Below are 12,210 nucleotides of genomic sequence, written 5' to 3'. Positions count from 1 at the left end.
CAACATCTCACGTTTGAGCAGTTCCAATCCCACCCTGTAGAAGTTGTCAACAGACACACACAGTGGCCAGTCCAGTCCATTACAGCATTGTAATAATTAGCATATTATAGACCAACAGCCTACAGTATAAACAAGTATCTGACTCCCCTCCCTCCCCTGTGCCTGATCCATAGGTTATATGAGTCTGCTGCAGCTCTCATAACGGGGATTTAGTTATTTAGCTCAAACTGGCTTCCATATGCAGTTTGCTCTGTAGGTCCTGGGTTCAGTCCCTTGTGACAAGCTAGACAAGGGTCCTTACATTTAGCACAATGCAACTTGGTTCCCACTGGGGCGTCTGATTGTTTCTGTAATACAAATAAATAAGGAACGTTCATCAGCTAAACCAATCCTGAGTCACTTTGCTGTAACTGCAAAAATTCTACTCATGGTGGGCAAATTGTTGGCAGAGTATTTTTGGTTTGGATGAAATGAAAAATATGTACCTGACAGAGGCACTATCAAATTGCCACTATATATGGCATTAACTCTTGCCTTTCCTTTCCCAACAACAACTGTGAAAAAGGGAAAGGATAACGGAATTATTATCTTCTGTCTCAGATTGCATGGAGAACGTTCTCCAGGGTTGGGCCTGGTAGAATGTGCAACATTCCTAAACCCTGTGGCAAAGCTGTGAAAAACTTCCATGGCCCCTCGCTGTGCTTGGAAATCCCCCTTGGAATCTGTGCTGTCGGGACAAAGAAGATTCCAGAACTAGTGCTTATGTGCTGGTGTGTTTTTATCGTATCTATGGAAAGACTGTCTGTAAGCAGAATATCATTGTGAAGAAATCACCAAAGAATCGTATCAATAAACACAGGAATTGCTATACTGGATCAAAGCAGTGCTTCCCAAATGCCTTACTATCTAGGCAGTTTGGGTCAAAACTGTTTCTTGTTCTATGGGAAGTCCAGAGTCCTCTCCTACAAATAGTCCTACATGGGGTGGTCGGGGGATCTTGGTGTGGAACAAGTTAACTGCCAAAATACTCCATGCTCCATATAAAAATCCTAAACCTGGAGGCAGGTTTCAAACTTTTTTGTAGTGAGTCAGACTTCTCTGGTACAGATTTATCTTATGTCTGAGCTGTCTCTCTGCAATTGATTGACGATTCAGAAAATTTAAACAATAAAAAAAGGAGGAGAGAAAAAATCTTAAACTGGGCGGGGGGAGGGATGACATCTACAGTTGTTAAAATTCTCTTTGATTTTCTTCGAAGGGGAAATTCTCACTAACTTTGAGCCTGGGTCTTTACTTCTTATACCAGCCTTTCATGGTGTAACTGAAAGGAGAATTTAGCCCCTAGGCTTACACATCTTTTTTTTCTGGTAAGAAGCTTGTTAAGATTGTTTTGTCTTAAGGCAGAAGGGACATGAGCTTCAGAAAAGATCCATTTTGCTATCGATCACAAAATTTTAAATCATTTTTTAAAAGAATTCATAAAAAGGTTACAACTTTTTTTTCTTGACCCTGTTTAAATAGCCTGCAGAAAAGCACAAACTATTTCCTATCTGGGACCTTCAGAAACAGGGTAAAATTCCTTTAATTAAGATGGGGAGAGGAGAGGCAGAAGTGAATTTCCCAGATTGTCCCTTTCATAAACACTAGTTTATTAAATTTTTTGGGCTATCCACTTAGTTATAAATACCATTAAAGTTCTATCCAGAACAAAAACAAGTGCCTATCCAAATGACAGTAAATCACTGGGGTGTCATTGGGCCAGAGCCTTAGAATAGCCCCACTAGAATTCACACTAGCTGAAAATCTGGTCGATTTTTTTTTTTTTCATTTCTAGGCAAAAAAAGAACATCTGCCAAAAATATAAATCCACACAGTAAGAGAGTAGGGACCAAGAGCCTAATTCTACCACCCTGAGTAATCCTTGCTCATGCATATAGTCCCACCGAAGTCAATAGGGTTACTTGCGTAAGTGCTGGCTCCAGTGAGGGGGTCTGAATGTTTGGGTCACAAGATTTTCAAAAATGGAATTAGAGTATTTTCATAAAATTACAGGTTTTTTAAAGAGTCTTGCAATGTGGCTCTGAGATGAAAATTTGTTCCCTACTTACCAGCCTTTTGCTCGCAGAACACTACTTTGTATTCAACATGAAGGGTCCAAGTTCTGCAGCCTTACATATCATAATGATTATTTGTATTTCGAGAACACTCAGGAGCCCCAGTCATGGACCGGGACCCCATTAGGAGAGGTGCTGTACAAACACAGAACAAAAGGATGACCCCCCACTCAATAGCATCTGGATTGGGGGGGGGGTCTCATCAACAAGTTCAAGGTCTAACTGATCACTATACTTGGGGTCAAGAAGGAATTTTCCTCTGGGTTAGATTGGCAGAGATCCTGGAGGATTTTCACCTTCTTTTGCAGCATGGGGCCGGGTCACTTGCTGGTCTGAACTAGAGTGGATTCTCATCTAACCATGAAGGCTTTAAATCATGATTTAAGGACTTCAGTAACTCAGCTAAAGGTTATGGGTCTATTAGGGTAGTGGGAAAGGGAGGTTCCATGGCCTGTGATGTGCAGGTCAGACTAGATGATCACAGTGGTCCCTTCTGGGCTTAAAGTCCATGTGTCTATGAGAGAATAGTTCTATGGGGTCCAATGGTATGTCCTTGTGTGAGAAACAACTGCTCATACGAGAGAGCCTGGCAAGACTGGGATTTAAATTCTTATACAATATGAAAGAACCATAGGAAATGCCATACTGGATCAGAACTTTGCTCCATCTAGTCCAGTGACCACCTACAATGGCATCCACAGATGCTTCAGAGGAAAGTGCTAGAAGTACAGAAGTTATTCATATAAGTTTTATGGTCCTGATTCACCAAGAACCCATATCCAGGAAATCACTTAAGCGTATTATTAAAATTAATCACGTGTTTAAGTGCCTTTAAAGTAAATGGAATTCAATTTGTGCTTAACCTTGAGCACATGCTTATGTGCTTTCCTGAATAGGGATGAAATTAAGCATGTGCTTAAATGCTTTCCTGAATTGTGGTCTCGGGGCCTGATCCAAAGCCCACCAAAGTCAATTGAAAGATTTCCATTGGCTTCTCTAGGATTTTAGATCAGGCTTTATGTGCTTAAAACAATTCTGCAAATATACTTTTAAGCATGTACAAAGAAAGACTTCCGTAGGTAAACATCAATGCACAGCCTGCCGTAAAAAAAATGTCATGAGCTTAAATACTGAGATTGCTGGGCTTCCGAATATCATCACACCATCGTGCAGTTTCAAAGCACCACATGGGCTAGACCTCCAGAGAGGGAATGTTAACAAGACATCCTTCTCATGTAATATTGTCTAGGGAGAGGAATGAGACCCTGGAGCCAAAGGAGAACTGGACCCTTCCACATAACCTTTTATGTCCAACATTCACAGGGCTCGATGTAATCCTTGTAAATCCTCAATGAGATTATTTTACGTCCTTAATGCAGGATGCTTTAAAAAAAAAACCTTGACAAAAACTCTTAATCAGAGCTTAATTTAAAACCTTACATGTTAATAATAGCTGGTGCTCGCATGGGGTTTTTCATCGGTAGATATCACAGTGCTTTACTGAGGAGGTCAGTATTGTTCTCTCAGTTGTTCAGATGGAGAAACTACAAGGTGAAGTGACTCACCTGAGGTCACTCAGCAGGCTGGTAGCAAAGTTGGGAATGGAACCTGGGTCTCTCAATCCAGTGCTCCAGACAGTAGACCACTTGACTTGCCATTACAATAAACAGACTGAAGTGTTTGGAATAGACATTTATATGACAAGAACAGCTAGAAATATAACAAATTCTAACCTTTCACCCAAAAGAAACCCCTAGAGCTCTGGAAAGGATATAAACCCTCATGCATCAGGACATAAGCCAACCTCTAATTAATAGGGGGCTAGGAAGAAACATTCCCAGGGGGACTTTATTCCATTACTACCTGCTTCAGGGTTTCTTAAATCATCCTCTGAAGCAGCTTTCCTTACTGGTCACTGTTGGACACAATCTTGGACTAGACGCCGCTGGTCTGATCTGGAATTGCAGTTCCTATGTAAAGGAACATCAATTTTATTCCTAACTATTCATATTGTTCATTTTCTAACCAAAATCTAGACATATAGGGAATTAATATTAGCTATTCTACTAGCAATATTAACTCTGACCTCTTGTTTGTTTTTGTTTTGTTTTGTGCGGTTGCTTAGTAATTTTTCTAATAACTACGATAAAGTGTAGTTGTGGAAGGATGATTTGTGTTACAAAGATAGTGTTTTAGTTTAGGTATAATAGAAACTATAATGAAAGAAGATATGTCTTGATTATATATAAATACTAGATACAGAGCAGCATTCTTTGAGTAATGCCTACATAATCTGATAATTAAAATGTATTAGACGTGCATTTGCAATAGACTTTGAAGGGTATCATTTACATAGCATTCTTTAAGGCAATTTTAGTTATGCTTACTGTAGATATAGTTAAAGGAAATCAGGTAAGACTTTTAAGTGTCTTTTATAGCTAAAAAAAAAATAGAATAATTCTTGGAGTCAGAGTTAGTGTTATTATAAGAATATCTAATGTTAATTTTCATAAATTCCAAACTGTTAGAGAATGCATGAGCTGTATTAATATCCCAATCTGTATAGCTACTATCTTATCATTTCTAAATTATCTTATCAGTTTAAATTTTAACAGTCCCTAATTTTTTGTTACTTTCTGTAGCAATCTTCAGTTTAAGTTAAACAAAGTAGTTTTCGTCTGTGAATAAACACACGTACATTGAATAACTGTTTTCTCTTTAAAAGACAGGGAAAGTTTTTTTTAATGCACTATAATATAAAATGCTGGTTTGAACTATAGTTTATAAAAACGCTGAGGAACGTAACAATCTTGAACTCCCCTCAGCAGTTTCCAATATCCACATCAATCCTGTATCATAAAAAATATGACTGAATCAATATTGTGATGATAAGCTGTAAGAAATTGTTTTTGGCTGGATTCAGCAGAAATCACAAGTGGTCTGATACAGCCTGAGAACATTGGAACCAGCTTCTGAAGCCAGGCAGGCTTTTCAAAAAGAAACATAAAAACATCCCTTTGAGTCTCTTGCCATTAGCAGAATGGGTCTTCCTCTGCTTAATTAAGTCAATCCTACACACTGTGTATTTCATTTTTGTAATCTGAGATACCACAGTTATCATCTATACCTACAATAGGAAATAACGGTGGCTAATGTAAACAGTAACTGTTTGCAAATAGTGACTTTTTAGTGGCAATAAGTACCTGTACATGACAGGGAGAAAGCCAGTTTCTTGTGGCCATGTTAAGGAAACATTTGTTATGCTTGAATGTGGATTAAGCAATGATACTCGTATATATTTTTGAGCATCATCCAGGAAAACATAACACCAGCTTTAGTTATTAATTTATGACTCCCACAAGTTTGCCAGGTGTAACAGATAAAACACATGGAAAAGAAGTTAATACTCTGAGAAGTTTGCAGTCTTGGGACACACTCCAGTGAAGACCTACACACATGCTTACTTTATGTGCTAGGAGTTATTGCACTGAAGTTGTGTGCGTGTGACATCAATGGCACTGAATGAAGTTAAGCTCCTGCATAAATCTTCACTGGACGGGAGCTAAAATCCCAAATATGTAAACATTCTTGTGGGTAACTTTAATTATGTGACCAGTTCCATGGAGTTAAATGAGACTACTCATGTCAGTAAAATTATGCATGTGCATAAGCATTCGCAGGATTGGGGCTTAAAGGATATATTTGGCAGACTGGTTAGTGAGTGTATAACTTGCTGCACAGGAATAAAAATTTGGCTGCTTTTGGAGGGGCACTTTCTGTGCCTCCCTTGACCGGTGGAGCTGGCTCTCCCCCAGTGGCCAGAGCAGCTGGCTCTCTCACCGTGGCTCCGGTTCCAGAGGAGCCGTGATCTCCTATCCCGACTCGGGTCTGGAGGAGCTTGCTCTCCTCACCCCGCCCCACCCCAGATTTCTGTGCCCCTGCCGATTCTGTGCTCCTGCTTACCCCCCCTTGCGCATGCTTCTGTTGCAGCAGGAAGAGACAGTGGTGAAGGAGGGCACGGGTTAGGGAAAAACAATAACATAGTCACTAATGGTCTTATGTACATCTAGGTGGTTCAAAAACATAATTAAATTAACGTGCAAACACTCTTCCTTGAAGACACTACAGAAGTGATTTCAGTTGACTTCTGCCTAGGAAGGAGTGGCTGCATGCCATGTGGCTTAGCCTCCCCTCCCCTCCAATGGTTAATGAAATATTTCTTGCAAATAGATGGTCAGTGCAGTAAGAGCATATGGAAAATTGTTTCAAATACAAAGAGCATTTGAAATAGGGTCCTGATGAAGGGAGAATAAAAGTCTATTTTAAAATGAAATATATGCAGATGATTCTGCAAGGGAATTTAAATGTGTATATAACGTATAACTACACACACACACAAAAAGTAGTCGTCATACACTATATGGTGTGCATAAAAGTCCCAACAAGTAGTGCAGTATGCGGAATAGCTGCTTCTGGATCAGTGCACAGTCATTTAGTGGGCCTATCAAGCTGACAGTGAGCATACCAGGCCTGATACACATGACTGCCCAAGAAGAGTGTCTCTGGATATCAGCCTTGTGTACGTCAATGAAACAAGAGTATAGCAGAATCAGAACAAGTTAACAAACCAGCAGTGAGCTTGTTTCTGCTGCAATAACAGAACCATAGGCTAAAGGAAGCTTTCTTTTTGAAACTTGTAAGGCTATGTCGATGACCTCAGAACCAGCGACCCATGACTACTGTATATAGTGAGCATAAAGGCTTCTTTGAATGTCTAGGTATCTTGCATTCCATTTGAGAGAGAGAGAGACACTGGTTATTGTTCTCACGCGGAAAGCCATGATAAGTCCTTCTTTGTTCGCCTGTTTTGGTTAAACTGCACTCAAACTCTGTCTAATGAGCATCATGTGATAGCCATTTTGATCATTTTAATGGTGTGGCTGAAATTTTGGAAGGCAGAGGTTTTTTTTTAAATCTTCTAGGGCCAATTGCCAGTGATACCCTAATGGTTTAATACATGTGAAATACCAGAAATACCAGGAATCTTCAGTCCTGTTGTGAAGATGATTTACTAAAGTCCAACATTCTGTTTACAAATCTTAAAGAACAAATCCTTTAATAAAATACACTTAAGTACTTCAAGTTACACAGCTGTTTGGAAGCGTGGAAGTCCTTTTGAGAAACTGATACTCCTAAAATTAACTCTTCCCATAAAATTTTTAAGAAGTTATATGCTTGTGTTGTGAAGAAAATATCTCGATCCTAAAAAATACTGTCTGTCCAACTACTAGATTTTGAACAGAGCTAGTCAGAGAGCCTTTGATGACACCATATTCCATTGGAATATGTGGTTTTGTCAAAAAAATTGAAACTCTTTATCAAATTGGATCAATTTACCGAGAATTTCACTGGAAAAAGTTCCAAATGTTGAAACACCCCATTTTGATATTTTATGACTGAAAAGTTTTGGTTTTGACCGCTGAAGAGAGATGGTTCCAGCCTCTTAAACTCAAAATGCACCCAAAGCACACAGGCATCCCATACAGCCACACTCCTAGCTAGGTATTTGTAAGCACTTACCATTCTAGACTGTTTCTGTAAGTGTCAGCACATTTAGCACTAGATAGCCTGAAGAAAGATAATTAGATGGCCCTGATACTGGACTGCCCCTCAAAAGATCTGGGTTCAATTCCTGGTTCAGCAAGAGACTTTCAGGATGATCTGAGGCCTATCTATTAATTTTTCTGTGCCTCCTTTCCCCATCTATAAAAGAAGGATTGTACTACCACTTTCCTCCTACATTTCATCTAACTGGGTGTCCTACTACTGATTTCAATGGGAGAAGAATCATGCTAAAGCTGAGCACTTTTGAAAATCCATGCTTAGATTGCCAGCTCTTTAGAAAAGAGGCCGATTATTATTATATGTATGTTCTAACACAGTGATGCCCTGGTGTTGGGTTGAATCCTCTAAAGATGGTTGTAATACAGATTGGATGGGATTCTCTAGTGCATTCAATGTTGGTCTAATTCTGCTCCTACTGCAGTCTATGGGAAAAACTAGACTTAGGATAACACTGAGCACTTTTGAAAATCCCACTCATAATAAAATAAGCAGCTATGAGACATACACAGAAAAAAAAAATCTTATTTGCTTCCTTGTAACTGGGTCCAAAGTCCCTTGTAAATGGCCCAGTTCTGCTCCAATGACTCCTGTCCCTTTCAGTAACCCAGACTAAGTTCTGAGTTTATAATGGCATTTGAAACCAGGTGAGTTTCTCATAGTCCCAGGCTTCCAATTTTCACACTGCTCTAATAATTGGTCACAGCTGTATTCTTCTGTTAGAATTTATATCGGTTTTGAAAAGACAATTTCTTTGAACTTGATTTTTTTAAAAAACAAACAAACCTTCATTGTTCAGAAATTACTGATTACAGGTGCAGGAACAATAGATGACAGCAAACAGACACAAATTCACTCTTAATAGGCTGCAAGGATAAAGAATGTCAGGCACAAATGCAAAAGACAGCTGACATTAGCACAATAGACAAGGTGGTTATGTACCAAACTGCTGTTTGTTATTGCTCTTGCTGGGTTACTTAAGTGGGTACCTGAAGGTTAAATAAGAATTGTTGTTGGAAGAAAAGAGAGAGTGGGGGGAAAGAAAGAAAGTGGATGAATAGACAAACAAAGGTGAAATAACTAGGCATTGATAGGTAACACCTATGGTCTAATAGACCCTCATACATTAGGGCATAAATCGGACTCAGATTAATGGAGGTTAGGAAGAAGCTTTCCCTGTAGACAAGTAATTCCATAAGTGCAGTTTCTTGCACTTTTCTCTAAAGCAGCTGATACTGTCCACTGTCGGAGTTGGGATACTAGATTACATAGCCAGTGTGCACTGCTCCGATCTCTGACCAGCGATATGATACCTTGGTGACTTTCACTTCTCCGCCATGATATCCTGCTTACAGAGCGTCTTTCCATTGATTCCATAGTAAAACAAAAATCATTTAATTTTTGCTTGCAATACACTCATTCCTTATTTCAATATTATTAGCACAAAACTGGCCTAATTTTTGGACGTGATTTCAGCTTGGTACCTCTGAATAACAGGCTAAGACTTCTTATCAAAACAGCAACTTAAATAAAGGGAGTGTGATAAGAAAAGAGGAGGTTGAATGAAAAGTCATAGTAAACTAATAGAGGAGACAGAAAAAAAATGGTTCATTCAATTGGCTATTCCACAAGAATTATTTTGTACCCTGAAAATGTTCATTGAGATTTGAGCTGGCCAAAATTTCCCAAATTTTAAGTGTTTGACACAAGTCTTCATTAAAAACTTGATATTCAGTTGGGGGAAAATAAGGTAATTTTTTTCAATAAATTTCCGACTTTTCAGCCAGATATAAACCTGGTTGGACCTGGTTATTATCTTTTACCCCATTAATAATTAGCTTCATTGGTGCTGCACAGCTAAGCCTGTGGAACAGAATTATTTTCAAAGTAGGAGGGTGTTTTACTTATTTCTTTTGCTTGACTAGGCAATAATCTTATGATCAATCCTTTTTCTTTCTTTCTTTTTGGCACTGGGCTGTGCTGGTAGCTCTATGTTATCGAGTACCGTATTTCCAAAAAATGTCTTTTTTTCTTTAAGGGTAAGCAAATCCTCCTCTTTTTTTTTTTCTCAATCTTTTTCCTTCTGTTTTCCGTTGTGAGTTAGGTCAGATAAGTACTGCAGTTAGTATAACCTGGGTCTACATTTTGGCTTGAACTCACATCATACCCATCGGTGGTGTATAGGTGGAGTGGGATACAGTGGGAGACCCCAAGCGGACCCATTCCTGATTGAACCAGAACTCCTCCTGTTCCTGGGAACTCATGCTGCAGGGGGAGCTCTCTAGTCTTGGGTAAGGATCATATCTACATGGCTTATGTCTATGCAGCACACCAAGCTTGGGCTCAGACTCGGGTTTGGGCCCAAGCCCCTCACCCCCACTTCTATCCACACAGAAATTAATCTGACTTGGGCCAATAACCCCTCTTGACTCAGGCCCACAGACCCTGCTGGGGGGTAGGTCAGAGCCTGAGTCCTGCAGTGATGTGGGTCAGAGCCCAGGCGTTCTGCAGTGTGGATGCAACTCAAGACCAGGTCACTAGACTCAGGTTGGAGTATCCACCAACGCTATCCCACAATCCCCTTGGACCCCACCCCTTCAATTCCAAAACTTGCGACTTAAAACAACTTCCTGATTTAAAAACAGCTGCTCAGCATTTAACCCTTCATTTCCACGTGGACTGCTCAACTGGAAACAACAAACATAGTCAACGCTAATGTTCTTTAGTTATGGCTAGCCGTAAGATGAAGACCTGTATCAAGTGTGTTGCCAGTTGTCCAGAAGAATACAGAGGAATTCTGGTTAATCTCTGGTGCCAGAAGAACAAGACATTCACTTCAGCAAAAGCATGAGAAAATTATCATGTGTATAAAATGATATCTGAGCATCTGGCAGCATTGGGGATTGAGCAGACACGAGACTAATGCAGACAGTGGACAAAGCAACTGAAGACAGACAACTGGAAAGTCAAGGGTGCTAATGGCGTCTCTGGTAACTTTTTTCTTCCTTCCTTTTTTACAAGAAATTCAACTGGGTAATGGAAACTGCGCCGATCACTGCGCCCCCCCCACAGTGATGACACTCTACTGAGCAACCTTGGTGACCTTATTAACTGACTCCCCACCAACACAGGCACCACTGGAGGAGAGTCGCCACCAGATGAAGGGCAAGAAGTGAGCCTGGAGCTGAGGCCGGTAACCAAAGAGACTATGTTGCTGGAGCAGCTACAGCACATCCTGGGTCTGTATTCAGAGGACCTTTTCAGGAACATCTCTGGGGAGCAGACCACTGCAGAACTGACATCAGAACCAACCCCAGAAATGGACCCTGGTAAGTTTCTGCCACCATGTTTGTTTTTATTAATACATGTGTGGGAGGGATTTCCAGCTTATGGTCCTATTAAGTTATTAATATTAATATCCTGATGTGGGGGAAGCCATAGATAAATTATGCATTTGCCTCTAAGCCCAACCAGTTCTGATCACCTTTCTCTGCACTTTTGAGGTGGGTAGTGCCATTGGTGGCACCAGCTATGTAATTATAAACGGCCCATGGCCAAGGGTTCAAGTAGTGGCAGGCAGAATCTGTTTGTTCCCTCTGGCCTACTCCCTTTTTGTCAGGAAAGCGAACACTCATCCACCATGGATGCTATACTTGTGTAGATTTTGCTTCTCTGGAAGTTTCCCACACCCCACAGATGCCTGGGATATTGAGAAGCCTTGCCCTGACAGTGCTAAAAATGAACATGTTGGGGAATGAATTATAACACAGAGTGATTTAAGAAAGCCATGTATTGATCTTTCTATTTGTGCAAGTGGATTTCAGGGTACAAAATACTAACTCAACGAAATCAATATTCCCTTTCACTACTGAGTTTGTCTTTAACATTATGCAGCTGTTCGAAAGATTGGAGATCTGTTTCCAGACATGTCCCTTGTAGATGTTGCCTTAGTGAAGGATGCAAATATAGGAAGGGGATTCCAACTAACTCTGATGTGTGACTCTTCCACAACCAATTTATTAAGATCAGGCATAGCTGGATGCATTACCAAAAGCTGAAATTGCTTCTAACTACAAAGCCATTTTAAAGACCTTTACTGAAGAGTCTAGTTACAAATGTTCCCTTGTTACATTTCGACAATCTACGTCCTCAGCTGGTGTAAATCAACATAGCTCCCCTAAAGTCAATAGAGCTTTGCTAATTTACACCCATTTAGGTTCTGGCCCATGATGATTTTATTTACAGCAACAAAACACCCATAAAACATGTGTACATAAAAGTTCTGTTGGCTACATGTGAATTGATACTAGGCTGGCATTATTAAAGGTAATATTTCTGAGACATGTAAACAAATACTGAACTTTTTGAAAATTATAATCTCACCGAAAAAAAGTTATTTTAAATGTTTTCCAGGATTTCTTGAAGTAAGCTGTGACTTTCATACTGCAGTGATGGGCATTGAATTTAGACAGAT

The 12,210-nt window shown here is 39.9% G+C and overlaps 1 long non-coding RNA gene across 1 annotated transcript in view; it reads left to right on the top strand.

Annotated features, from left to right (window-relative positions):
- LOC137144583 (uncharacterized) overlaps positions 1–826 on the top strand; it is an 84,294-nt gene extending 83,468 nt beyond the window's left edge. The window contains exon 3 of the long non-coding RNA XR_010917431.1: positions 601–826. This is a non-coding gene — a long non-coding RNA (uncharacterized lncRNA). The remainder of the gene's footprint in view (positions 1–600) is intronic.
- Positions 827–12,210: the final 11,384 nt, after the last annotated feature.

Source organism: Emydura macquarii, unplaced genomic scaffold (genome assembly GCF_026122565.2).
Source record: "Emydura macquarii macquarii isolate MOO-44397 ecotype Brisbane River unplaced genomic scaffold, CSIRO-AGI_Emac_v2 contig_3470, whole genome shotgun sequence".
In the NCBI taxonomy this organism is placed as follows: domain Eukaryota; kingdom Metazoa; phylum Chordata; order Testudines; family Chelidae; genus Emydura; species Emydura macquarii.
The sequence above is the reverse complement of the archived record's forward strand: the minus strand, read 5'-3'. Positions and strand labels throughout refer to the sequence as shown.